This window comes from Lactuca virosa, chromosome 6 (genome assembly GCF_052849685.1).
Source record: "Lactuca virosa cultivar CGN04683 chromosome 6, Lactuca_virosa_CGN04683_v6, whole genome shotgun sequence".
NCBI classification, from domain to species: domain Eukaryota; kingdom Viridiplantae; phylum Streptophyta; class Magnoliopsida; order Asterales; family Asteraceae; genus Lactuca; species Lactuca virosa.
The window spans coordinates 220,659,194-220,685,275 of NC_136431.1; the positions used below are offsets into that span (position 1 = coordinate 220,659,194).

Genomic DNA, 26,082 nt, shown 5'->3' on the forward strand with positions numbered 1-26,082 from the left:
TATTCTCGGGTAACAAGGATACTTTATTACATAATTATTTAAGTATAATTACTACTCTATAAAGGATACACACGGGTTTAAATACAATAGATCAATACATAACTACACGTAAACTAGATTATACAGGATTATGAGACTCTACTTCAAAATTGTACCCTTTGGTGTACTGAACTAAATCCTATCATAGTATAATCAGAGTCTCCTGGAGGGAGAACGTGAGATTTGTGAATAGATCTATTCGGGACTGACAATCCCACACCTGAACTGCTAGCTACAGTTAGGCAGGCATGCCTGGGGTGACAAATGTCATATATCCGACACTTGAAGAACGTCGTAAAGGTCTCTAGGTCATATCAAGCATGGTTTACGACTCAAAATAGTATAAACTAACCTTTTTGTTTACAGGATTTCATTCTTCTTTAGTTTATTTTCATTAATAGAACTATTTCATAAAACAACTGGAGGATTCTAGGGATTTTAATTCACGATTTTATTTTAATTAATAAGACTAATATACATACTGGTGTTATCCAGGGTTTTCATACAAAAAAAAGGGGTTTTACATTCAAAACTGTAATATACTATTCATCTGGTGGTAATCAGGCATTCAAACTAATACTTCATGGAACACTGTAACAAACACATATGTTAGAAAATATTGGATTTTCTTGGAAAACATACAAATTTGTTTACTAATTCATTAACATGATTTCATTACAAAAACATGCTTATGAACTCACCAGCTTAATGCTGATACTCTTTTCAAAACCGCTTGTATTCTTAAGAAATCAGTAGACAGGTACCTCAGCAGACTTTTGAGAAGACGGAGCAAATAGAGTCACGTCTTTATCTTTCTATTACTTTTGATGTATATAAATATAAATCAAACAGATGTAAATACCTTTATATATATATATATATATATATATATATATATATATTCAATGTAATGGTTGTGTTTACTTTGATTACTATGATGCAATTGTTGTGATACTACATATGACGTCATCCACCCCCGAACGTTTCCGCAATTTCGTTTTGGGGGTGTGACAAATTGGTATCAGAGCTATTGTTAATAGTGAACTAAGTATATTGAACCTTACATGGTATACAACTATAAACACTAAAGGGACGAAGCGCTCTGAAACTAAAAGTATACTTTAAAATTTTAAGTATTTTACAAAAGTATACAAGTATACATATGTACAAGAAGCTATAACATAGTAAGAACTACATAAAAGTATTTAGGGCAAATTGGACACTACGGTTAAACCTGAATAGTTATGTAGTCATATGTGGGGCCAATATAACCTGATCAACTATATTTGTCCGAGATATGACCAACATGTGTTTGGGAGTGACTGTGGTGTTGCGACAAGTCTAAAACTCACCAAATCATATACAAATCAAGCACATAGTTAAAATACTATAGGAGTATTTTATGGTCTATAACATTGCACAGAGTTATCACTAGTAGTACAAATCCTCATAAATGAAAGACATGCAATTCCTTGTTTATGTTAGTAAACCTTTATTGTAGATCTCTATTATCGCTGTAGGATTTAGATATATCTTGCTCGAAAATATCCAACTCTTGATCAGTATAGTAGGCTTATCGTCATTCTTCCCCTTGTATCTTTTAGAGAAAGATGCCTCCCAGGAAGAGACTCAACAAAAAGAGCAGTAACCCTCCGACAAATCCTCAGCCACCACCTCCTCAGTTCGATCCTGCCATGTTCTAGGCAGCAGTTACATCCGTTGTGGCTGCCGCGATGTCGCAGATAAATTCTGGCGGCTCTAGCGGATCAGTAAGTGGTACCCATCCCCAAAATCTTGAGGGTAGTCAGGGACACCAGAAGGAGTGTTCCTACAAAGATTTCATGAATGCGAAGCCAAAGTCCTTCGACGACAATGGAGGAGTCATTGCCCTAACCCGGTGGTTCGAGAAGATCGAATCGATTTTCGAGATTTGTGCTTGTTCTGAGGCCAGCAAGGTGAAGTTTGTCGCGTGCACCTTCACCGATAGAGCATTGACTTGGTGGAATAGCCGGGTCAAATCCCTAACTCTGCCGGTAGCAAATGTCTTGGGTTGGGAGAGTTTAAAGGAACTTATGCTTGCTGAGTACTACCCAAGAGGCGAAATGCATAAGTTGGAGCACGAGCTTTGGAACCTGAAGATGAAGGGTTCCGACATCGCTACCTATACAGCTAGATTCTGCGATCTGGTTCTTCTCTGTCCGGGGATGGTCACCCCGGAAAGCAAGAAAATAGAGAGGTACATTTGTGGATTGACGCCCCCAACTCAAGGAAATGTTTTGGCTGCTAAACCTCTCACATTCAACAGCGCCAAGTGTTTAGCGCAAACTCTTATAGATCGCGGGGTTGATCTTGATGCAGTGGCAGCCGTTCCCGAACCACCAAAGGTGAGTGGTGGGAAGAAAAAGTTTTGGAACAAGCGTAAGGGACAGTCTTCACAGGAGCCCTCCAAGAAACAACAAACGGTGGCAGTTCATGCTACTACCACTCCTGCTGCTGTTCCAACCGCCCAAGCACCTGCAAGTAGATATGCTGGTACTCTTCCAAGGTGCGACAAGTGCAATTTCCACCATCACGGACCGTGCCGTGAATTTTTGTGCAACAGTTGTGGCAAGAAGGGGCACACAGCTCGTTTCTGCAAGACACAAGTCCAAAAGCAACACAGGGACTTCAAGAGGAATTGCCCAAAAGCAACAACAGTTGGCAACATAGGGAGAGTGCTAGCGATGGGCCAGGAAGAGGCAGTTGTTGATCCCACCGTTGTTACGGGTATATTTGTAACGTCCGTGTTTCTGGGCTAAGCACTAATGATGTTGTAATAGTCTAGGTCAACCATTGTAACTCGTTTTAAAGTAATAAAGATGGATTATTTGAATATTATCTGAATTATGTGCTTTTGTGTGCTTATTACTGGTTTATAATAATATAAAAAATAAAGGATAAAAATAAGCATCAAAAATAAAATGTTAGATAAGCCCGATATCGATGAAGAAAGTTGTAGTGGTCGTGCTAAGGATTCCGGATATATAAAGAATGCCGAAATCTGAGTTATAACGAAGAAGTTATGGCTTGTCGAAGTTTCGGGACAGAACCGGCACGACACTCGTAACGTAAAAAGTGAACTTTTGATAAACTACTTTTTGGCCTTAGGAATCTAAATGAAAGTTGTAGTATACATTAAACCGAGAGCGTGCATAAAAAGAACGCCCAAATCTGACTTCGTATGAGGAGTTATGATTTTTCTAAGATTTGGCATAGCATTGCACAATCTGGAATTTGAATTTTATATCGATCTATTTTTGGCCAATGCAACCTAAATGGGAATTGAATATCTCATTAATAGGATCTCAACTATAAAAAGACAGACGAAAACGGAGTCCGTATGTAGAAGTTATGAATCTTACGCAGTCATTTAACAGTATAATGACTATAATCTTCTCATGCTGTTAAATTTAAAATCGGTCGAGAATTAGCCAATGGAGTCAAAAGGAAAGTTTTAGATCTTGTATTTACCTACGTGTGAATATAAAGAACGTCAAAAACGGAGCTCGTATGCGAAAGTTATGAATTTTTAAAGATTGGTTGTTTTACCTGTTGTGTTCGGCGCCACGTGTCAGCACCAGGCGAAGCCTTGGAGCCTACGCGAAACCACGACGTGGAGAGAGGCACCATGGCGTGGAGTCGCTCCAGGAAGCCTATAAATAGAGGTGCAGGGCCTGCCTCATTCCTCACACATTTTCCCAGTTCTTTCTCTCTCTAAACACTCTCTAACACCCCCCCCCCCCCCAAACCCCCAAAAAGCCTAGGAAAACCTCCTAGCACTAGAAGAAAGCCTAGGAGAGTCCGGAGTCTCCGAGAAAATGAGTTTTTCGGTTTGAAACTCTGCCCGCGCAGAGCCCGGTTTTCAAGCAAAGCTCACGGTTTCGTCAAAGGAGATTATTTTAAGAAGCGAAGTGTTGTCCGAATCACTCCTTATCAGGTGAGTGCATAGTCACTTTCATTTTACACATAGATATGAAATATTTTATATAAATTACGTGCTATGTGTATATATATTCTACCTATTTACCTGAGATGTATGTTGGATGAAGATTTATACTTCTTTCTTTTCAGATCTGAACTTTATCTTCCAGATCTAAACTTTTTCTCTTGGATCTGAAACTTTTCCCTTTAGATCTAAACTTTCTCACTTCAGATCTAAACTTTTTAGACCTAAACTGTATATATGTATTTTGTACTTGAGATCTGTTCTGGATGAAAGATCTAAACTTCAATCTCTCCAGATTTGAACTTTTCTTCAGATCTAGATTGTATATGTATTTTATGCTTTGAAAGTTATGATGAAAGATTTAAACTTTGTTTTTCAGATCTAGACCTTTTTCTTCAGATCTGAACCGTTTATGTATTTTCTTTACAGATCTAAACTATTTCTTCAGATCTGGACTGTATATGTATTTTATATCTACAAATATGTTGGGTAAAATATAGGTAGATGAAATAGTTGGTGTGTGATGAAAGATGTGTTAGAGGATGAGATAAAAGGTGATATAGATTATGAGATGTGGAACACTAGCAGGCTCGCTACCTGTAGGTGTTGTGAACGATATGTTCACCCGGTGTACTCTAAAAACCCATTGACATGTATTGCAGGTGGACTCCCGCAGATAATACTGTCGATAAATGAGAGGTATGGACTTAGCACCCGTTGGATGAACCCTGGCAGCTATGGATTTATTGCCTGTTGTATAAAACTTGGCAACGATGGACTTCGTGCCTATTCCTTAGGAAAACCCTTAGGAATGAGTGATAGATGATTCTTAGGGTAGATCCCTAGGAATTAAAGAAGATAATGGGGATTGGTAGTTTGGTTAATTGTTTGATGATAAAACATAATAACTTTATTATTGTGGGTTGAAAATCCTATGTAGTCACCAGGTTTCCCAACCTGACCCACTTAGTTTATTTGTATCACAGGTGTCGATATAAAGTTACACTACACCAAGGGATTAAAGAGATGTAGATCACTAGTGTAAATGAATGTAAGTTCTGTTTATGCTTATGTTTTTGTATTGACGTTGACATCCCAAGGTTTTAAAAAGAATAAAAATATTTTTCTTCGGAAATGCTTTGATAACATATTTATCATGTTTTTTCTAGGAACAAAATTCCGCACCACTTTTCTTGAGAAGTTACTCTGATTTTTATTAAAAAAAAGCATAAACTAAATCGGTCTTTTATGGCCATAAAAATGGGGATGTCACAACGTTCCTCCTCGACAACTCTTATGCATGCATTCTTTTCGATTCTGGTGCGGAGAGAAGTTTTGTTAGTCATACATTTAAGCATCTACTCCAGCATAAACCCCAACATCTAACCGAAACATTTACCGTCGAGAAGGCTAACGGAAAGAAAGAGAGCACTAACGACGTATTCATCGGTTGTACCCTTACCCTAAACGACCATTCCTTTCCAATCGACCTTATGCCAGTTTCCGTAAAAAGCTTTGACGTCATCATCGGCATGGATTGGTTGAACCCCAATCGTGTTGATATCATTTGTTATGAAAAATCCATTTGCCTCAATCTGCCCTCAGGCGAAGCCCTCATAGTCTACGGTGATAAACTCAGCTCAAACTTTTGTATCATTTCATGCATCAAAGCCCAGAAATATTTGCGAAAGGAGTGCCATGCATTCCTAGCCCATGTCATTAATGAGAAATAGGAAGTTAAAGACCTCGAGAGCATCCCCGAAGTCTGCAACTTTCCTGATGTCTTCCCCGAAGATCTTCCCGGAATCCCTCCCGAGCGTCAAGTCGAGTTCCGAATCGACTTAATTCCTAGAGCTACCCCCGTAGCTAAATCCCCATGTCGTCTAGCACCGACAGAAATGCAAGAGTTATCCAGCCAGCTCAATGAACTACTTAGCAAGGGATTCATCAAACCAAGTTCCTCGCCCTGGGGAGCCCCGGTCTTGTTTGTGAAAAAGAAAGATGGTTCCTTTCGGATGTGCATAGATTATCATGAACTGAACAAGCTTACCATCAAAAACCGTTACCCTCTTCCCAGAATTGACAATCTCTTCGATCAACTTGAAGGAGCCGGCTATTTCTCAAAAATAGACCTGCGATCAGGGTACCATCAATTATAGTTATGCCCTTTGGTCTAACCAACGCACCCGCAGTATTCATGGATCTGATGAATCGGGTGTGCCGCCCTTTCCTAGACAAGTTCGTAATAGTGTTCATTGATGATATACTTGTCTACTCTCGGAGTGAGGAAGATCATAGACAACACTTGAGGGTAGTGCTAGAAACTCTAAGGGCGGAGAAACTTTATGCAAAATTTTCAAAGTGTGAATTCTAGATAAGAAAAGTAATTTTCCTTAGTCACGTGGTTAGCGAGGAAGGCATACACGTGGACCCTTCCAAAATCAAGGCGATTGAGAATTGGTCAGCACCGAAGACATCCACAGAAATCCGTCAATTCTTGGGTCTCGCTGGCTACTATCGCAGGTTTATACAAAATTTCTCCAGGATTGCTAAGCCTTTAACCACCCTAACTCAGAAAGGTGTACCCTTTAGTTGGGGAGAAAAGCAAGACACTGTGTTTCAAAATTGAAGCAGACCCTATGCAGCATATCTATCTTGTCTCTGCCTGAAGGGACGGAGGACTTCGTTGTCTACTGCGATGCGTCCATTCAGGGCCTAGGTTGTGTGCTCATGCAGCGAGGAAAGGTTATTGCCTATGCCTCGAAACAACTGAAAGCACACAAAATCAATTATACAACTCATGATCTAGAGTTGGGAGCAGTGGTCTTTGTGTTAAAGATTTGGAGACATTATCTCTATGGAACCAAGTGTACTGTCTTCACCGACTATAAAAGCCTGCAACATATATTCGATCAGAAAGAGTTGAACATGAGGCAACGACGGTGGGTAGAGTTACTCAGTGATTATGAGTGTGAAATACGCTACCATCCCGACAAGGCCAATGTGGTAGCAGATGCCCTCAGCCGGAAGGAATATTCAGGTCGTAAAGTGAAGGCACTGACAATGACCATCCATTCCCATCTGTCCGCTCAAATCAGAGAGGCTCAGCTAGAAGCCTTAAAACCAGAGAACATGTCGGATGAAGCCTTGAGATAAATGGAAAAGAACTTAGAGATCAGAGGAGACAGAGTTTACTATTTCATGAACCAGATCTGGACCCCAAAGTTCGGCAGTTACAGGGAGATTGTCATGAACGAAGCTCACAAGACTAGACACTCTGTTCACCCAGGTTCAAATAAGATGTACCTGGATCTCAAAAAGCTTTATTGGTGGCCAAACATGAAATCAGAGATCGCTACCTTCGTGGGCAAGTGCCTGACTTGCGCCAAGGTGAAGGTGGAATATCATAAACCCTCAGGTTTACTTCAGCAACCGGAAATACCTTAGTGGAAGTGGGAAAGGATTACGATGGATTTCATCACTAAGTTTCCCAAGTCTCCGAGTGGGTACGATGAAATCTGGGTAATTGTCGATCGATTGACTAAATCTGTCCACTTCCTGCCAATCAAAGAGACATTCAAGATGGAGAGACTTACACGAATCTACATCCAAGAGATAGTTCGTCTGCATGGTGTACCCGTGTCCATTATCTCCAATCGGGATAGCAGATTCACCTCGAGATTTTGGCAGTCACTGCAGAAGGCTCTTGGAACTAAGCTGGATATGAGCACAACTTACCATCCTCAGACAGACGGGCAGAGTGAGAGGACCATTCAGACCTTGTAAGACATGTTGAGATCATGTGTTATAGACTTTGGCAAGTCATGGGACACCTTTTTGCCCTTGGTCGAGTTCTCCTACAACAACAACTATCACACTAGAATCAAAGTTGCGACGTTTGAAGCCCTATATGGCCGTAAGTGCAGATCCCCTCTGTGCTGGGCTAAGGTGGGTGACACGTAGTTAGCTAGAGGTCAAGTTCCTGATAGCTCTCTCACTGGCCCATAAATCATCCGTGAAACCATTGAAAATATCGTACAAATTCGGGAATGACTAAAGGCTTCAAGAGATAGACAAAAGAGTTACGCCGATAAGAGACGAAAACCCTTGGAGTTCCAGGTTGGTGACCGTGTTCTATTGAAGGTCTCACCCTGGAAAGGCATGATACACTTTGGAAAGCATGGAAAGCTGAATCCGAGATACATAGGACCATTCGAGATCCTCGCTAGGATCGGTCCTGTAGCATGCAAACTTTGTTTACCCCAAGAGCTTAGCAATATCCATCCCGTCTTCCACGTCTCGAATCTTAAAAAGTGTTTATCCGACGAAACCCTTGTGATCCCTCTTGACGAGATCGAGATCAACGAGAACCTTAATTTCGTGGAAGAACCAGTCGAAATCATGGATCGAGAAGTCAAAAGAACGAAACAAAGTCGCATACCGATAGTGAAGGTCCGCTGGAATGCCAAGCGGGGACCTGAATTCACTTGGGAGCGCGAAAATCAAATGAAACAGAAGTATCCTCAACTTTTTCCGAGTCCATGATTTGTATTATATGCTTGAATTTCAGGACGAAATTCCCTCTATCGGGGGGATGATGTGACAACCCGAACCTTTTTCCGTTAAAGTAAACCGTTTTCCGTTAAATAAATTCATATTTTATTTATTCCGTTAAATTCCTATCGTTTGGAAAACCATTTATGTTATATAATTGAAATTTATATAAGAGTCGGAACCAAAAATCGCGCGAGAAACCCGAGTTTCCTTCGAAAATCATCGATAATCGGCCTGACTGGTGTTCACGACCGTAAACCAGTTCACGGGTGGTGGATCCCACCACCGACCATGAAACCCCCTATATATACGTGGCCCCTACCCTCATTTACACTTTTCTGACTGCGAACACACTTCCTCTCTCTAAAAACCCCCTCCCAAAAGCCCGAGATTTCTCAAGTTTTTTCTTCATCTAACACTCCATTCACCTTAAAACACGTTTGGGAGCATCTAACACCAACCTTTTCGTCGATTCAAACATAGTTGTTCTTGAGTTCACGGTCGTACATCCTTCAAATCTTCAAACCTTCAAGAACACCGTTCACGGCCGTAAACCCTTCAAGGGGCTATTCACGGCCGAGAACAGTGCACGGCCGTAATCCCTTTCACGGCCGCAAACCTTCCTAAGTGGTGAACTTGGCTAAAAACCCGCTCTCTCCGATTAAATCGAGTCCCAGTAACATTCCTAAACCAAAAGCAAGTGTTTTTCCAACAGTATAAATAATGGTTTCGCTAATAAAATACATATATGTATTTAATTGTTATTAGGATCCCGTTAAGTGCCGCGTACATCAACCCGAGGGTCTTCATTTCCAGTTTTGTTGTCCGACATTTCACGCAACCAACTGTGAGTTCATACCCCTATACTTTTATGGTTTTAATGTTTTCAGGGGGGAGAGTACAAGCCAAACACAAATGATTTTGTGAATTTATACAAAAAGATTTCAAAACACTTAAAACTGACGCAATGGATATAGTCATACGGTTTCCACAATTCATAAAATATTTAGATACTTTATCCCTTTTGTATTATGTTGAGCATAACGGACGTTTTCGACTTACTGCCAAATTGCATAGTTTTCAGATCAATTCATGAACCAAATACATAATATTCATGCAAACTATAATAGGTATAGTTTGGGGTTTCAAAATACAGCATCACAAATTCAGAGTTTATACATTGTAAAACATATAAACTATGACAGACTTAGTTTATGATATTCTTGGGTAACAAGGATACTTTATTACATAATTATTTAAGTATAATTATTACTCTATAAAGTATACACACGGGTTTAAATACAATAGATCAATACAGAACTACACGTAAACTAGATTATACAGGATTGTGAGACTCTACTTCAAAATTTTACCCTTTGGTGTACTGAACTAAATCCTATCATAGTATAACCAGAGTCTCCTGAAGGGAGAGCGTGATATTGGTGAATAGATCTATTTGGGACTGACAATCCCACACCTGAACTGCTAGCTACAGTTAGGCAGACATGCCTGGGGTGACAAATATCATATATCCGACACTCGAAGAACGTCGTAATGGTCTCTAGGTCATATCAAGCATGGTTTACGACTCACAATAGTATAAACTAATCTTTTTGTTTACGAGATTTCATTCTTCTTTAGTTTATTTTCATTAATAGAACTATTTCATAATACAACTGGAGGATTCCAGGAATTTCAATTCACGGTTTTATTTTAATTAATAAGACTAATATACAAATTGGTGTTATCCAGGGTTTTCATACTAAAAAAGGGGTTTTACATTCAAAACCGTAATATACTATTCATATGGTGGTAATCAGGCATTCAAACTAATACTTCATGGAACACTGTAACAAACACATATGTTAGAAAATATTGGATTTTCTTGGAAAACATACAAATTTGTTTACTGATTCATTAACAGGATTTCATTACAAAAACATGCTTATGAACTCACCAGCTTAATGCTGATACTCTTTTCAAAACCGCTTGTATTCTCAGGAAATCAGTAGACAGGTACCTCGGCAGACTTTTTAGAAGACGGAGCAAATAGAGTCACGTCTTTATCTTTCTATTACTTTTGATGTATATAAATATAAATCAAACAGATGTAAATACCTTTATATATATATATATATATATATATATATCTATATTCAATGTAATGGTTGTGTTTACTTTGATTACTATGATGCAATTGTTGTGATACTACATATGACGTCATCCACACCCTAACGTTTCCGCCGTTTCTGTTTGGGGGTGTGACAAAATCTGACTTCGTATGAGGAAGTTATGATTTTTCTAAGTTTCAGCTTAGCAGTAAACAGCTAAAAACTCGAATTTTAGATCGAGTGATTTTTAACCGACACAACCTAAACGAGAATTGAAGGTCTCGTCAATAGTAGTACAACGGTAAAAAGACAGACGAAAACGGACGTCGGATGAAGAAGTTATGAATTTTTAACTGATTTTCCTGTCCCGGTCTATTAAAAATAATAATATTAAAAATAAAGTCAAAATTAGCCAACAGAGTCCAAACGAAAGTTGTAGAGTATAATCTCGCCTATGCGTGCATATAAAGAACATTGAAAACGGAGCTTGTATGCGAAAGTTATGAATTTTTGAAAATTGGGGCACAAAATCCGAGAAGCTTCGCATACTAGGCTCGGACTCGGCCACGTACAAGCTTCGCATGCGAAACGCGTGTCCGGTCCGTAGCATGACGGAAGCGAGCCACGTCGCCCTTCCCTTGAGAGTCGCCCCGTGTCCGATCAGGTGAGTCATCCGAAGCGCAGGTCCAGTCCGAAGCCGACGTGTGTCCTCGCCTTCGTTGCTGACGCGTGCCTCGACCTCGCATCCGACGCGTGTCCCTTCCCCCTTCGGTCCGAAGCTTCGCCCTATATAAAGGGAGGTGCGAACCCTCCCGATTTAGTTTGGAAATTTCACACTTTTTTCCCCTAAATCCATTTTTTAGCTATTCCAACATTCCCCGAAGCTCCAGGATCATACCTAACACCCGAAGAACGTCCCGAAGTGTCCGAAGACCCTGAGAAATTTATCTTTTCGATTTGAAGCTCAACCCTCACAAGGCCCGGTTTTCATTAAAGCTCTCGGTTTCATCGGAAACGATCGTTTTAAGAAACGAAGTGTTGCCCGATTATCGTTAAATCAAGTGAGTGTGTAGTCATTTTCATCTTACACATAGATATGAAGTATTTTCTATAAAATATGTGATATGTGTAATTATATTGTTTGTTTATTTGAGATGGGTGTTTAATAGATGTTTTATACAAGTTTTAAACTGTATATATATTTTTATCTACAAATATGTTGGGTAAAATATGGGTAAATGAAATAGTTGATGTGTGTTAAAATGATGAGAGACCTCGATGTTGTTGTTGTTGTTGTTGTTATTGTAGTCATCTAGCGGAGTATAGATGACGACCACAGACCTTTCTAGACAGTCCAGTGGAACGCTAGCAGGCTCGCAACCTGTAGGTGTTGGTGAACTATATGTTCGTTGGTGTACTCCATCCCCCTCATGGTTGCCTTAAGGACATGTATGGCTGAGGAATCCTCTTAGCAGTAGTGTCCATCCCGATGATGATCCTTAGGCTAGGTCCCTTGTGATAGGTGTTTAGGGACGTAAAGTGAGGATAACGGGAACGGGTAATCAGGGTTATTGTTGGTTGATGAAATTAATAAATTTATTGTTGGTTAATGAAATTAATAAATTTATTATTTGTGGGTTGAAAACCCTATATGCTCACCAAGCTCCCAAGCCTGAGCCACTCAGTTTTTTATATTACAGGTAGTGGACCCAGAGCATAGTTTGGATGATGAAGAGGGATTTTTGGATTATAGGCCAGTAGTTGTAAATAACTGTTGTAAATAAATGTTATGGTGCAAAGTCACGCTTGGATGTATTTGTGCTTTACCCTTATTGATGTGTAAATGAGTTGTCTTTCATATAAATAGGAAGTGAGTGACACTCATATTTAGAGTTGATAATTTTGGAGTGTTAGACTAGAGAGAAATTTGTACAAACCCATTTGTATATCATTTCTAGATCTAATATGAGCTTACACAGATTTATTTACTCCTTGTGTTCTTGAGTTTACATGATGATTCACTAGATCTTTTCTTATTCCGCACATGCCATCATAATCAACACCACTACAATTGGTATCAGAGCGGGTGTTCTTGATTTGATCAAGAATAGATCCATGGTGGCTTTCTTCATTTGGTGATTCTTCATTTTGAGTTTTGATCTTCGTGTTTTAGAGAGTTTTTGGATTCTAGAAATCGAATTCATCTTTGATTCTATTAAAAATTCGATTTTCTTCACTAGAATTCAAGTGATTTTTGCTTTCTCTCTCTAGAAAACCCATTCAAAATCACTTTCTCTCTCTAGAAATTTTCAAGATCTTGTAATCATGGTGGATTTGCCATATGATTCTTGGATTGTGATCGTTGAATATATCAAATACAAAGTTAATGAAGATCAATTTTATGGGTTGGTGTTAAACAAATTGATTTCATGGGGTAATATGGTTTCTTATGGAGATTTGAAGGATGATAATGGAAGCTTGATTTTTGAACCACTTTGTAAGATTGTATGGTTGAATAAAATTGCCTTGTCCATATTAGTTCGTAGTAGAAATCAAAAGGAATGTGAAGAAAGAGATTTGTTTAATAAGAAATACATTTCTCTAATTGAAAACCCGAATGATCTTCGTGCTCTTAAGTTTGTTGAAGTTCAAGACAATGGAGTTCAATGTGATGTTGTTGATGTTCTTGAAGTTAATGATAAGAAGATTCAAGTTGATTCTCATGATGAAAAAGTTTTTTGCTATATTGGAGTTCAAACCGATGATATTTTGTGTTCTTGTGACTCGTTTGAAGGAATGATTCCTTATCGGAAGCCGGTGATCCAAGAAATTCACAAGTATCAAACTCCAAAAGATTTGATTTAAACTCACAAAGTTGAAGTTGTGGAAAGCGGGTTTGTTCATGAAATCAAGTCTTCAAGATGCAAAAAGATGAGAAAGAAAAAGAAGAAGAAGATTAAACGGAAGAACAAACGAGTTTATTCACAAAAATCGTCAAATGTTGTTGTGAATCTGAAATCCGTGAAACAAATTTGGGTTCCAACGCAACAATCTCCAAGTGTTGCATTGAATTTGAAGTCAAAACCCAAAAGTGTTGGTGGTTCTTTTGAAGATGTTCTTGGATCGTTGAAGAACACGAAGAACGAGTTGTACATCACGCATAGTGGGCGGTATAATATTCAAATTGGAGATTTTCTCGTTCCAACAACAGAACCAAGATCTTCTAAATTTGATTTGTTCGTTGCATATGGATCTCGATTCGTCAAAAAGGTATCTCAAAGTCTCAAATGGATTCCAAAACGTTCATGATTTCGATTCATATTTTACGTTTTTCAATTTTTGATCGATTTGCCTCATTGGATCAAATCCGTTTCAACCCCGTTGATTGATCCGATTATATTTTTGTTTAAGATCAAAACCATAATCAAACTCATTTTTTTTTAATTTCGAGTACTGTTCATTCATTCAGCCCATTTGGATTTTTTTTCTTATTCGAAGCCCAATTCTAATAATTTGTTACTATTCACAACTTGATTGAGCCCAAAATCTCATATACGATCCGATTATTGATCTTTTTTTTGTGTGTGAATCCACAAATGTTTTCATTCGATCGATTTGTCAATAGCTGTTCACATTTTGACTTGTACACCTGCTTTGTCTGTTTGTACAATTGCATATGTTCTTCATCGATCCTTCATCTGAGCATCATATAATCAAATTCGTTTTGGACTATCGATTTTTTTTAGTAGTGTTTAATAATGGATGTCGAATGAAGGATTGGTTATTGTGATTTGATTTTGAATTGAGAATGATGATTTCATTGTGTGTCGATGAATCATTCCGATGGTCGAAGATAAAAAGTTAAAATCGGAAATTGATTTGGTTTGTATACTGAAAACGTCATTTGGAAATGGAATCAACTGTAATCGGATGTGTTCATTGTTCAATCGAGTCAACGTTTGATTTGGAATTGAGATTCGATTGCTGAAGTGGATTGTTTGCATCTAGAAACGACGTCTGGGTATAAGTCGAACATGTAACGATCGAAATCAATTAAGGAATCAAAATCGAATTGAAAAGATTGATGTTGACGAATCGAAAGTGTTGTGTTCAATGTGCTGAAATCGAAGGGTTGATTTCAATGGTTCACAGTCGATGGTTTAGGGATGAACAATAATCGATTGGGAAAATTGATTTGGGGCGAAATCACTTTCTCATCTGTGAATAATTTCGTTTTGTTTTGGATGATTTCGCATCTGTGGTGTGATGAGGGTCCTTTACATGGTATCAATTTCGAATAGTTTGAGATGGAGTAAAGAATCGAGGATTCGGAGTCGATGTTTGATGATTAGCTTTTGGATAATAGACTGGATTTGGGAAATCAATTGCGAAGAGTCGACTGCTTGGAATTTCCACTGGGAAGGTTTGTTGATAAAAAGCGAATGAGAGAATGGCTGTCGATTTTGGATACTGGAGAGATTTTGAAGGCTATGTTGAAATCAAACGGTTGATTTTGGAATGATGAACGAAGGATTATAAGTTGATTTCTAAAGCTTGGAGTCTATGTTCATTAATTTGGAATTGATGGCTAACTGTTGGATTTTGGGGTCACTGTAACAAAAAGCGAAGGCTTGGAGTCTGGGTTTGATTTTTGTTCGTGATGTTGAGTTGCTGTTGAATGAAAAGCGAACAACTTGATTTCATTTTTGGGTTCGTGGTTAACAGGAACATTTTGGAATCGATTGTTGCTTGGGGTAATTGATTTCGAAATCAGATTCTACTTGAGGTTATATGGTTGATAACGAATGGTTGAAGCATGTATTTGAAATCAGTTGGATTGTCGATTGATGTCAATTTTGGTATCGATAGTTGAAGTGTGAATCGTAGATGGTCAAGTAGCGAAACGATGATGTTTCACGATTGGAATGTTGGAGTCGATATATCAAAGTCGATGGAACAAGCTTGCTAACGAATTATACTCTTGATAACGAAGGTTTTGACAAACGAAGATTTTTAGACATTCGTTATCTGGAACGAATCAGAGAAAGAAACAAAAGTTTCGAAATTGGTCCTTAAAGTTTCGAAACTTTGTCAGTTTATACTCATTTCGACATTTGGGGTAATTTTCGACAGTTTGGAGGCAGAATTTTCGAATTGGTCCCTGCAACTTTCGAAAGTTTGATAGTTTATACCCATATTCGAAAGTTGGACTTATTTTGGAAAGTTTGGAAGTGAAGAATGCAGAAGTTTTGAAATGAGTCCCTGAAGTTTCGAAAAGTTGGCAACAAATACCCAACTTCGAAATTGGGCTAATTTTCTGAGAAATTGAAGAATGTTCATTTCTGATCCCTGCAGTTCGTGCGAATTAACATTTTCTACCCAGTTTCGCAAATGGGGGAGAATTTCGCATATTTGGCTGTTTTAGGCGCAATGGATCCCTGCAGAATTCAGAAAGTTACATTTTTTACCCGAATTTTGGAAAATATTGCAACTTTCACTCAAAAAGTCAAAAAATTTCACAAATTGGAAATTTTTTGAGGCTTTTTCGTGATTGTTTTTCCGTGCAAGATTTTGGTTATATATTTTTGGTACACATCAAGGGGGAGTATTGTGAAGTTTATTTCTCGGACGCTTCTCACCCTTAATGGGTTTTATAATCATTTTTTGATTATAAAAAGGGGGAGAATGATGGGTATTCGTAGCGGGTTTGTCGGATATTCATTTGCGGATTTGAAGACCGGTGTTACTTCGAGGGGGAGTTTAGTCTTGATCACGCGAGCTCGTTGGATATTGAAGTCGGGCATCCAATCCTAACTTTGAGGGGGAGAATGTTAGGGTGCAAAGTCACGCTTGGATGTATTTGTGATTTACCCTTATTGATGTGTAAATGAGTTGTCTTTCCTATAAATAGGAAGTGAGTGACACTTATATTTAGAGTTGATAATTATGGAGTGTTAGAATAGAGAGAGAAATTTGTACAAACCCATTTGTATATCCTTTCTAGATCTAATATGAGCTTACACAAATTTATTTACTCCTTGTGTTCTTGAGTTTACATGATGATTCACTAGATCTTTTATTATTCCGCACATGCCATCATAATCAACACCACTACAGCTTATGATGTGCTGTTTATGCTTTTGGTCTGTATCGGAACATGACATACCGAGGTTTTGTTATATAATGAAAATACATTTCTTTAAGAAATGGTTTGATAAATTTTTATTATATTTTGTTTTGGGAACAAATTCCACAACACCTTTTGGAAGATTACTCTGATTTCATTTTAAAAGCATAAACTAAATCGGTCTTTTCTGGCCGAGAAATTTGGGGATGTCACAGTTGGTATCAGAGCGAACGAACGATTCAAACATTGGAGGATATGCTACGAGCATGTATCCTGGAATTACAAGGTAACTGGGATGAACATTTACCTCTAGTAGAATTTTCCTACAATAATAGTTTTCACTCGAGCATCAACATGTCACCTTATCAAGCTTTGTATGGACAAAAGTGTCGAACGTCGTCATGTTGGCTTGAAGCTGGGGAAAAGCAGTTTATGGGACCCGAGATAGTTCATCAAATTTCTAAAAAGTTGTAAGTGATTAGGGAAAGGATGTCAGCAGCTCAAGATCGTCAAAAGAGCTATGCTGACAAGAAAAGACAACCGATAACATTCAAAGTTGGAGATTCGATTTTACTTAAAGTCTCGTCGTGGAAGGGACTTATAAGATTTGGTAAAAGGAGAAAGTTGAGTCCAAGGTTTATTGGACTGTTTAAAGTTCTTCATAGGATTGGGAACCAAGATTACAAGCTAAAATTACCAAAAGAACTAGATGGTATTCATAACACTTTCCATGTGTGTTATTTGAGGAAGTTCACGGGAGATGTTCCCGACATAATTCCAATTTCTGAATTAAGGTTGGATGAAAGCAAGAGGTTAATCGAAGAACCAGAAGCAATCGTTGACCATAAGACTAAGAAGTTGCGACGCAAGATGGTCGATTTAGTGCTTGTGCGATGGAAACATACGAATGGGCCAAATATCTCCTGGAAACACCTAAGACATTTGTGAACTACACACTGACGGGTCTGCAAGTAAGGAAGGGTTTGGGGAAGGACTAACTCTTAAGAACCCCAACGGTGATGAAATTGTGTATGCCTTGTGATTCAACTTCCAGGTCTCCAACAATGAGGCTGAGTATGAAGCACTTCTAGCAGGACTCCGACTAGCCCGAGAAGTCGGAGCGAAACGCCTTGCAGTCCTCAATGATTCCCTCCTCATCACCAATCGGATCATTACGAAGCCAAAGACCAAAGAATGCAAAGGTACTTGGACAAAGTGTGAGAGTTAGCACGATCATTCAAAAGCTTCTCAATCAAACAAATCCCCCAGGGAGAAAACACGAGGGCCGATGCTTTATGCAAACTGGCCTCAACATCTTTCGATCATCTAACCAAGGAAGTCTTAGTTGAGATTCTCCTAGAGAGATGTTATAACAACAACTCCAGATTGGATCAGACCCTTTATAGACTACCTCCTACATGCGGTCCTCCTGGATGATCTCGTATAGGCTAGGAAGGTCTAGGTCAAGGTCCCACAATTTGCTGTAAGGGACATACAATTGTACAAAAAGGATACCTGATAACATAGCTAAAGTGCATCACCCACCCGAAGGACAATCACTTTTAGAAGAAAGCCACACAAGGGAAGTCAGAGTGCATGATGGTGCATGGGCATTCACCGGGAAGATACTCCGCTGTAACATCCAGATTTATTTAAGGTATGAGATTTATTTCCTTAAGCATGTTTTTCCATTTGAACTTGGCGTGTTGGTAGCCTCAATACGGCGTGTTGAAAGAATTTAGGGTCGCATGTTTTTATGGACCAACACGGCGAGTTGGTGAGGGGAACTCAGCGTGTTGATGGCTGGATGATAAACCCTAAATTTTAGGGGTTTACACCCTATATAACCTCCTTAAGTCCTTAAGGCATATCTTTTATCAGCCTCCAAACCCTTATATCGACCCTTGTGAACCCTAATCATCATTCCCTCTCATATTGTGAACTAGTGTGACATTTTGAAGCAAAAGAAGAATAAAGTTGGAAGAAGGAAACAAGGATCTAGCAAGTGAAGCTCTCATCTTCAGTTTGAGTCTCTTATGGACCTTTGTATGTGTCCAAGATCCAATTTTTATTCCTCTATGTAGCTAGATCTTGAGTTTTGTCCATTTTTCTCCTTATTCTTGGATGATGCAATGGAAGGACCTCATAAAGTTTGCAACTTTATGAACCTCCAGGTCATGATGACCTTGTAGTAGCCTGGATCTGGCCTTTAGTCAAGTTTTGGATGCCATGCATAGAGTTTAAGTCATAATTCCCATTTTTGATCCATTTTGGGTTCAAGACATGCATTAGACATGCATGTCTATAATTGGGTTACACTACTAGGGTACGTGGTGAGCTGGAATATCTGAATTGATTTTGATTTTTAAAATATAAATCACAATGCGTAAATAGATTTAATTTGTCCCAAATAAACGTAAATGTCAATTTCTATAATTTAGCTATCAAGATTCAAAGACATTCCAAATTATATATCCTTAACATTGACAAGTTTGAGATGTTAAGTTCATATCCACTAGCCAGCTTTTATGTAAACATATGAAGTTATGGCTTTTTATATGGATCAAAACTTCTGCTATAAAATAAGACAACATGTATATGCTAAAATGACCATAAATGGAAGTTTAATATATCAAAATAATCACAATTTCATCTGATATTATAAAATACTCATGTGATTTCTGAATGTTGTTCCACGAATTCCATGTCCTATTATAAAATCGTATATATTGATCGCATTAAAAAAACAAGAGTTGTGTTTTCCTAAAGTTTTTGCTTCATTCCAAACGAAAGGGACCAAAACTGTATTTTACTCTATTATTATCTTGATATATCAAAGATGACATCGGGAAATGGAAATCCCGTGGCAGGCTGGCAACATTGGATTTGTGACCCTTTAAAAAAGGCCACCTGGAAGAATTTCACAATGTATCCAAAGGATGAAGTTTTATTGGACCGTGATATTGTGGAAGTGACAGTCAATAGGAATAGTGGATACATGATATGGATCACACGGCTACTATCATTGAGACTATCGAGAATTATGAGATTAGAAGAAAGGATATGGCTTTGAACCTGAGCTACATTTCACTCGCACGAGAAAGCGCGTGCTCTCATTCGCTTATCGAAATGTCTTTTCTTTTTCAAGGAAAATCTATATCATAACGGTGAACATTTTGGTTGAGAGAAACTTGTATATGTGGATCTAACAGGAGTTTCATATCTAATGAGTTTGAGAAGTGAAGGTTTTCCTGCATGACAAACTGTTTTAAAAGCTTCTATTGATAATCAACAAGTTTTAGTGTAGTTAGTATTGCTAGTGATACATGTTGAGTTCTTTTTGTTTTCTGAGATTGGAGGTACGAGGTGCACACTCAGATAGTCTAACGTGAACTCATTTATACATGGTCTGAGGTCAGCGTCCCTTGATACAGGGTTCCAAGGGGCAGCGCCCCTGGCGGAGTCTAGGAGCATTTCCTCGAAACCTAAACGCATTTCTATATCAGAAAAGAATCCAGTCATGCAAATTCTCGCCAAAATTAGGTTGTAACATCATGATGATGTAAGATTCGGTTATGTCTAAATAACCATATTTCAACCATTTTTTTGCGCCAAAATGGATGTAACCCCGTAAACCAACTTTCAACCGATTTTCTATTGATATATAATGTTGACCAAAGTTCCAAAATTCGGTTGGAACATATACAAACGAAAATAGATCATTCAGTCTTTCTGTCTCTTAAAACAACACATCAAACAAATGTATTTTGTGTTTCACAATTCTAAAAGGCATGTAATTCGAATTGGTTTTGTTCTCGGATTATCCCACTTATGAATTCGTGTATGCCAGACTTTTGATACATTTTGTTTCTTAGCACCAGAAGCGGTGAAGGTCCTTAAACGAGTACAACGGGTCATGCATTCTAATGTTACGACCCCAATATCGGTGGATGTAGTTTTTAAAGAGTTAGTTTTGCAATCTAAAAAGTAATAGTGACGCAACTTATTGTTTGTTTGTCTTTCATCTCGTTATAAGTTTATTTAGCGAGATTGTTGGTGTTTTATTGATGTTTGATGTTAAGATTTTCTTTTCATATTGTTTCTTTTTATTTTTACAATTAACCACTTTAATCTTTTATTTTTTATTAAATTGTCTCGCTAGTAACGTGTTATATGATTTTTTTTTAATTTAATAAATATAACATTGTCTGCTATTGTCATTTCGATAATTAACACCAAAGAAACTCCACATATTCATGCATTTATCCATGATGGTAATAATCAACAAAAGGAAACAAGCCATATCAAACTTTCATAAGTCCACGTTCCACAACACGATATAATAATGTTATAGAGAATGAAAAGTGTTAAGCCTCGCCACTTTCGTTGTTACACACGCATCACATAGACCCTAGCTCTCGCCAATGGGGTTGTCAAGAAGCCCTCACCAAGCCTAAACATGTATAAAAAAAAAGATTAGTGACTAAATATATACAAAATAAAAAGATTAATGTGCACAATAAAACTTGTAATAATGAGTTATAATGACAGTTAAGTTCAATGATAAGACATATACAAAATAAATTTTAATTTATACACATACCAAATTAAGTTAGGTTTACAATTAAAGTATTTTGGGAACAATAAAAATACAAGAGTGTTTGCTATATGTAACGTATAATTTTCTTCTTTCTTCATACACCCATTTATATGATTTTTTTAAATGTTTTTTAGGTGTTTTTTAGCTAATAAACCTTTTTTATTTGTACTTTTATTGTTTTATTATTATTATTATTATTATTTTTATTGTTCTTGTTAGTTTTTTACTAATTATATATATATTTTAATTATTATTAGTTAAAAGAGTATTATATATATATATATATATATATATATATATATATATATATATGTATTTTTAATTTTAGGAATTATTATGTATGTTCATGTGTTTGTAAACGTTGATTTACAAGAAAGACATTCAGTGTCTAACGTTTTATCATTGTGGCGTATCCACATATCACTATATTATATTTGACGAGTCTTGTTAACAGTCAATTAAATACATACATTCCATCGAATAGATCATACAGTAATTTAATATAAACATTGCTGATATACCAGATAATTTATAAAAAAGTTATACTTTATTACTATTATTTGTTTTTATTTTAAATAATTTATATTTTTATTATTTAATTATAACAATACACCTTAAGAAATACCAAATAGACAATAAAAAAACAAAAGAATGAAAAAAAAACAACAAGATGACTAAAGATAAAAATAAAAATAAATAAAAACTATCATATGTATTAAAAAAAATAATAATAATAAAAAATAAAAACCTATCATATGGTGCATTATAGTTTGAGAGGAGAAGACAGACATTAAAGGATATGTTAATCATAAATGTCATGGATTAATGTTTCCATGTTAAAGGGTCAATCTATTTATTTTAATTATGTTAAAGGGTCAATCTATTTATGCTATTAAGAGTTTAGGGTAATAATATTTGGGAGCTGATCCGTACACAACAAGATTTATCCAGACACAACAAATTTTTATAAATAGACAATTTTACCCTTTCTTCTATTTTACCAAATTTTACATTTTACCCCTTGACTATATAAATATATTTATATCTACCATATATAACTTCTTTTTTTGGAAAATTTCAACTTTAGGTTTTCTCTATTTGACCAAACATTATAGTTTTTTACCCTCCCTATCCCCCCCCCCCCCCCCCCCATCACTAACAAATATATATTTTTTGTCCTATATTTTTTTGTCATGCATAAACTTAAAAAATACAAACACAACAGTATATTTCACTTGATAATAACATTTAAATTTTTAACTAGCCATTCAAAACAACAGTATATATTTCACAAAGCTTTTACCAAAAAAATGTGATAAAAAAACCGTCTAAATAGAAAACCAAACAACAATTTGAATAAAAAAAACTATGAAATTTAAGAACATTCAACTCAAATATATGAACCAGTGACATAATCTTGCAATGTGCCTTGCAGATCTAGTATTGGACTGAGTCCAATCATTTCCAGATTTCCAGACTTGGCTGCTAAAGATACTGTTGAATTACTTATGGCTTTCGCTTGAGACTTTCCAGGTGGATTAGGCTGTGGGGAAACACCTCTTTATCCATATATGTTTCTTTTCTCTTTCTTTTTCTTTCTTTTTTGACTCTATTGAACCCATCTGCTAGATAATCACACATACACTGAAATTTAATAACATTCAACTCAAATGAAACCAAGAAGGTATCAAATGGAACTCAAATGTAACCAAAAGTTATCTTGTTGTGAAGCCACAAAGATGTACAGTAAACGATCAGAGAACTAGAACTCCACTCCAAATCAGTTCACATTGATGTTTGGATTTGAAGATTGGATACATAATAGACAATTTGATAACAAAAGACTGATACAATATTGTGCAAGAAACTATAAAAAATTAGAACATTGATATTGTACAGGGACCACCACAAAATAGAATCATGATTAAGCAATTATAAATCAATTCATGATTATATAGGAAACGATTTGAAATCAGTTCACAGTTCCAAATTCGTGCTTTTGCAAACTGGATAAGAGACACATTGATACAGGTTGCAGTTGTACTGGGAACGATCAAAAAATTGAATCCATGATTAACCAAATCAAAATCAGTTCATGATTTTAGAAGAAATGATTGTAAATTAGTTCACAATTCCAACTTAGTGCTTTTGCAAATAAGATAAGAGACACACTGGTACAGGGAAACGATCAAAATTAGAAACAAAATCCCAATTGTAACGAAAATTAGCGCGTACCTATGAAACAAGCCTGAAGGCTGAAGCAGATGATGAACGACGGCGGTGGAGTAAGTCAGAGGCTGCGGAGACGGTGAAGCAAGCCGAAGGCGACGACGATGGTGGAGCAAGCCGGAGGCGGCGACGGGGTGAAGCAAGCAGTGGACGATGATGGAATTGAAGCTGTATCTGATCGGTGATCGTGAGAATGGGTTATACGTAGGGAAGGGTTTTAGAGTAGAAGGGTAAAAAATGTAAAATAATGAAAGGGTATAATTGTCCATTCGCATAAATTTGTTGTGCATGGCAAAATCTTGTTGTATAAGGATCCGCTTCCATAATATTTAGTCGCCCCTCTTAAAAACATAACGTTCACGACCTTTTTTTTTTTTTTTTTTTTTTTTTTTATGATGCAAAATTACTTCATTCTACTTGCTTTTTCAATTTTATTGGCTTTCATGTTTGGTAAGAAATAGCCAATTTTTTATAATTTCGTTTTTGAAAACTATTTATTGTTAAATAGGGAGATATTATCTACAGTAAATTACTGAAATCATCCCTATGGTTTGGTCAAAATTGCACGTTTGGTCCCTAACTTTTATTTTGCACTCAAGTCGTCCCTGTGGTTTAACTTTGTTGTGTTTTTCGTCCTTATGGTTTGGTCAAAATTACATGTTTGGTCCCTAACTTTATGTATGTAAGGGACAAAAAACGCAATAAAATCAAACCACAGGGACGACTTGAGTGTAAAATAAAAGTTAGGGACCAAACGTGTAATTTTGACCAAACCATAGGGACGATTTCAATAATTTACTCTATTGTCTATGTTTTACGGGGTTGTAATTAATATCTTTCTATTAGGTAAAGAATATTTTTATAATTTTTAAACTCATTATTATACACATGGGCGAAGCAGAACAAAAATTTAGGAGCAACACAATTTTTATTTTCGCATAACATATATAAAGCTCAAACTCTAGCGCATCTCGCTCCGAGCCTCAAGTGTAAAGACCCCACTAGGGGGGTCATTTGACAAACAATCCTAATCGAGCTTAATAAGTGTCGGGTTGAGTTTGTTAACAAAATGAGCCTGCCAAGCCCAACAAAATTAATTACACAAGCCCATAAAAGTTTTAATGAGTACGATCTCATTGTTTGTCAAAAATTATTATTTTAAATGAAACTCAAAAATTATGCCGTATAACATCAAAATTCAAACATATATAAACATTTTATATCAAAATTCAAACATATATAAACATTTGTTTGCTTATTTCTTTAGATGTTGGAAATAGAAAGTTTTAAAGAGCACCTTAATTTATGTAGAGTAGTCTCTTAAATATGAAATTGGAGATAAATTTGGAACCACTTCTAGGTTAGAATGCTATAGTTTAGTGTAGGACTATGAGAGCAATTTGAACCTACTAAACTAGGGCCACAAATTGCCTTAAATTTTTAATATTCTTTATAATCTGTGATGACATTTTTAACTTAAAATTAACATGATCAACAAGAACACACTCAAGAGTACCAAACCAGAGCCACATATTGATTACGTAATTATTTAAAAACGTCTTTTAAATGCACTCTGGCATGCAATTAACTCTATAGTTCTGTAATATACATACCAAAGTACCAAACAATCATATTCCACCATAAATTTTTAGTTTATAAGCATTAAGAACACATACCCTACAATGCAATAAGTATAATTTAAAGAGATGAAAACCTTTAAATGTCGATTTTATTGTTGATTTCTTGCGATTGGATGGAAATCGATACCCTAGACTTCGAAAAGATTTTGTTGCTAACTTATTGTCTATATACCAGTTTGACACCGTAGGGATTCATTGACTAAAAACTTAAGGGAGAAAGGGCACCTGGTCCTGCGTACCACACATTTGGTTGAAAGTGATGACGTTTCGATTTTTGCGTGGTGCAATGTGTCGCATTCTGAGTGGAGTGTCAGTGCGCGCGAAGAATTTATGTTCCCTAGAAAGTTCATATCTTCTTCATGCGAGCTCCGTTTTCGATGGGTTTATATCCACGTGTAGCTATTGACGAGATCTACAACTTTCATTTAGACTATGCCCGTTAAAAATTCATAACTCTATCATATAATATTCGTTCCCGACTGTCTTTATATCGACGAAATCATGAGGACGTGATCTTCAACTATCTTTTAGATTGTTTTTCCTAACAATCAACTGATCTTTAGTTTCTGAGTCGTATACTGCTGCACTGAAACTTGTGCAAATCCTAACTTCCTCTTACGAAGTCAGATTTAGAAGTTCTTTATATGCACGCTCTCGGTTTTAACGACTACTACGACTTTTGTTTAGATCACTTGGGCTAAAAGGCAACCTATCTCCGATTCATTATTTACGACATATGGTTCGAACGCGAAACTACGGAAGGTCGTAACTTCTTCACTTGAAGTCTGATTTGGGCG

At 36.9% G+C, this 26,082-nt stretch overlaps 1 long non-coding RNA gene across 1 annotated transcript; it reads right to left on the minus strand.

Annotated features, from left to right (window-relative positions):
• Positions 1 to 22,645: 22,645 nt before the first annotated feature.
• LOC145122836 (uncharacterized) lies at positions 22,646 to 23,829 on the minus strand. Its single transcript, XR_013714755.1, has 2 exons — positions 23,652 to 23,829; positions 22,646 to 23,038 (listed from the first exon to the last, which is right to left on the minus strand). It is a non-coding gene; the product is annotated as an uncharacterized LOC145122836 (long non-coding RNA).
• Positions 23,830 to 26,082: the final 2,253 nt, after the last annotated feature.